A 4,321-nucleotide genomic window follows, 5' to 3' on the forward strand; every position below is an offset into this window, starting at 1 on the left:
TTGTTCCTCACTAGGATTTATGCTTGCTAATTTCATCCTTGCTCCAGAGAAGCCTTGATTCAAAATTTTCATATGAAATTTGCTATTTTTCTCTATAATTTTATTTCAGAATTTTAATTTTTCAGCGTTAAGTAGTACTTTAAGATTAAGCAAATCATTTAGTGAAATCCAGAAGTCCCTAAGTGATCTAGTTGCTGAAATATAAGAAAAGTCAAGCCTCAGATTACTCCGTGACAATCAGGCCAAGTATATAATAAAAGTGCTTAAAAAGGGAGTCTTTCACCTTCAATTTTTAGTGTTAAAAGTCAATGATCGATTGAAAAGTGATTTGTCACAGGGTGGATTGACTTATTTCACGAAAATAAAAATTACAAAGAAATGGGGTTTTCTCACGTTATTTCATAAGAATGGAATTTTGAATTGGCAGGGGGATGTTTGCGGTTACCAAAATGACAAGAGGCCCGCCTTGACTCTCGGTGGCCCTGGTGTCTCCAAATTTCCCGAATCCGTCCGACAAAATTCGACGCATTCAGAAATTTTTGGGAAGTCACAGTCTCGCAGTGACCTCCCATCGGAGCGACCCTGATCTAAAGACCAAGGGACCCTAAAATCAGAGCATCGCCCAAGTATATGATTTGAAAAGTGGGTTGTGGTGGTTGGATTAAATTGTGGATTAACAAATTGGATGTTGAACAAAGGAAACAGAGATGGAACATCTTTTTCTTTTTAAATTTCTTCATTTATGCATCCTTTTTTTGTTCTCAGAAAACACTATTCAATGTCAATGAGCCATTGCTATTCACCGTCACGTGCGGATTGCAGGACAGTTTGGCTCCGTTTAATTTCACCAACATTTTGTAACAGATCTTATTATTTTAATAAAACAGGTGTAAGCACATTTTTTTAATCTTTAAATTTAATACAAGGATACTTCTGATACAGTGTATTATTTTTTTCAAAAACTTGAAATTTCATTTATTTGTGTGCATCACGTGTGAGGTCCGGGACATCCAAAGTCAACATCTTGTAATTTGCCAAATGCAATATTTAAAAATTTTTACTCTAGTAATAGCAATGACGATTGCTATTACTAGAGTAATAGCAATACGAAATAAATTGTAGGTTTTGAAATCTAAAATAACACAACACAACGGAATAACAACACAAAGGGAAAATATATCATTTGTTGAGAAATGATAATTTAAATTAGTTGAAAAAAAAAATGAAGAAAAACGCCATTCCACTGAAAAAGGTCATTTTGTCCCGCACGTGACGGTTTCTATATTTCATTATCATAAAAAAGAAATAATTATGACGAACATTTTTGCTTTTGAAGTCACACATACTTTTGTGATTTCTTAAGCAACAAAACTTTCTTCAGTGTTTATGTCCTTTTAATTTGTCACTTTTTATGAAATGTATGAAGCGTCGCGTGCGGAACAAAATGACCGTTTTCCGTGTTTTCATATCTCACACAGACTACACCGTAGCCTATGAGGATCTGCTGTTGCTTGTCGCTTCAACGTTGCATCCTCGTAGTCTACGCACTCACACACAGAAAAAAACACTACTGTAGTTTTATAACAGGTTTACTTTCTAGTTCCCGAATCCCATGTGGTCTAGTGGTTAGGATTCCTGGCTTTCACCCAGGCGGCCCGGGTTCGATTCCCGGCATGGGAAGCCTTTTGGAGCTTTTAGCTCCAACTTTAAAACTTCGTAAGAGTTTTAGCATATTTGAACATTTTAATTAGCCTTTCTTTCTTTTTTTTTGCAAAAATTAATTTTGAATTTTTACTCTCTCAATGCTCCTGGCATGAGAAATCTTCCTTATTTTTACTACTTTCGATTTCAAACTTTGGTGCAAGATGGTTACTTGAAAAGTTTACTCAACCTCTGTAACTACAGCAATAATTGGTGTATTATTACTATTTTTCCTTTCACAGCGTATCTTTTATTTTGTACATTAACTTCAAGCATTAAGGTAAAAAAAAAAAAAAAAAAAAAAAAAACACACACACAATGGAAAAATAAATAATGACAAAACATAATAGGGTCAATCAAAAAGATTTAACATTAAATCGAGCAAAAATAAGACAAGACTTTCATATACATTTAGATTTTCTTAAATGAAAAATTGCCACAATTAAATCTATACATGCATAGATTATCACAATCTCGATTCTTTTATCCTGAACTTCATTGGAAGAAAGAAATCTGTTTCATTTGTTTCCGTAAGTTTTCGTATTCATTTTTGTCACTTTTCAACTGCATGCAACTGCGCATTAAAATACACTTCACGTGAACAGTTCTATTTTTCTATTGTTAGCTATACTGGATAGACTGATAATTTTCCACTTGTAGAGGGAGGAAAGGGGGAGGGGGGCAAACGGAAAAACACGTACTCTAAACCTGTTTCTGTGAGATAATGTTGCTATAAAAAATTTGTTCTAGTAACAAAATAGAGAATAAAAAGCTGTGTGAGAAGAATCTTTGTATTTTATTTCTTTCTTTTTTATTTTTTATTTATTTTTATTTATTTATTTATTTATTTATTTATTTATTATTATTATTATTATTATTTTTTTTTTTTTTTTGATTTTTGGAGAAAATAAAATTTTACTCGAAGTCGCTCAAGTAATAATAATTATTACAAATAAAAAATCAATATTTTAAGTGAAATATATTTCAATCTAATGATATATCACTCCTTCATTTTTTAGGTTTTGTTATAATTAATTCTTAAGCATTGAAGGCATACTTTAACAACTTAAAACATTTCAGTATATTTTCTTTTAATATAAAAAGCCACCAAATGCACCTATTCAAATAAAATTTTTGAACGGTTTCCATCCAGTCAAATTTTCTGAATTTCATGAACTCAAAATAACTTTTTCTGTGTATGGAGGGGAGAATGTGAGAGGACGGGTTGACCCTCGAAGCCCCTCTCGCCCTGTTTTAAGTCATAAAATTTGCAAGATTGTATGATGAAGCATAGACGGAAGATGGCTTGTAATTAAAAAAAAACAACAAAAAAAAAACAATCATTTATTCATTTTTTAAAGTTTGATAACTATTGAATGCACTTATGAGTGGATTCTCAGGAATGAATCACTCTTTTTCGAGGATTCTTTAATCGTTCGACAAATTTCATCATCAAAGGTGCCCATCCCCCTCAAGTTCAATAGTGCAAATTCGCACCCCCCCTCTAAAAAAATTTTCAACCCTCTTTTTCTTTTTTCTTTTTTATTTTCCAGCTCTCTTTTTTATTTTATTTACTTATTTTTGAACTATGTTTTATTTATTTATTTATTTCTTTAAAATATTTTTTATTCATTTGTTTATTTATTTATTTTTAATTATTATTATTATCATTATTTTATTACAAAATTCTGTGCTACGCCAATGACACACACACACACACAAACTAAATAAATAAATGAAATAAAATATAAACAGAATACGATAAAATAGAATAAAATAAATAAATTTAAAATAAATCAACAAATAAATTTTTATGAATAAATAAAAAAATTTAAAAAAAAAATTCTCGCTAGGTCAGAAACTCATTCATAAATCGAACGAATTTTTTGCCAATGTGAGAAAAAGTTTAACAGGAGCATTTTTCACGAAGCCATTTCATCAATGAATGTTCCCCAGAATATTCATTTGTTAATATTGTTTGAAATTAATATTAATGTAAATAATTCGACATCATAAAATTTTAACGTCTTATTTATGTGTTGTCGATTGTATTCTCATTTTTCATCACACTACTCTGTCTTCCCAGAACAAGAAGGGCGAAGCTCAATTTTTCTTAAAACAAGAAATTATCATCTTTGGATGATTTTTTTCACATGTAACCATGCAGTCATTATTTCGAATTTGTGCGTAAATTTCGCTCCACCATATTTTTTTCATATATTTGACTCCAGAAAAGAAAAGTTCATTGCTTGTTCTCAGAATTTCTTATTTATTACTAACTTTGGTTGACTTTGGAATGTTAAGGAAAAATTTACCAAAAATGGTTAAGCTGAGCTGGAAATCAATAGAAATTTTATGAATCGCAAAAACATTGCTCGTTTTAAGCGTGGTAACTCGTTAAAAGCGAGTTATGCTCTCATAGACCTATTATTCCAACCAAGTATTTCTGATTTCCTCCCTAAATCCGGATTCTCGTTTAATCCGGGCTCGTTATAAGCGAGTTCAACTGTAATATCAGTTTCCAAATTTTTATTTCACAAAATAAGTTGGCAACACCGTGAACAGCTCAATGTTGCCTCTGAATATCCTGAAATGAATGTGAGAAGAAGCTACTCTCGAA

General features: G+C 31.0%; 1 non-coding gene across 1 annotated transcript; it reads left to right on the forward strand.

Moving 5' to 3' along the window:
* Positions 1–1,608: 1,608 nt before the first annotated feature.
* Trnae-uuc (transfer RNA glutamic acid (anticodon UUC)) lies at positions 1,609–1,680 on the forward strand. The gene has a single exon. It is a non-coding gene; the product is annotated as a tRNA-Glu (tRNA).
* The last annotated feature ends 2,641 nt before the right edge of the window (positions 1,681–4,321 follow it).

Source organism: Uloborus diversus, chromosome 9 (genome assembly GCF_026930045.1).
Source record: "Uloborus diversus isolate 005 chromosome 9, Udiv.v.3.1, whole genome shotgun sequence".
NCBI lineage: Eukaryota > Metazoa > Arthropoda > Arachnida > Araneae > Uloboridae > Uloborus > Uloborus diversus.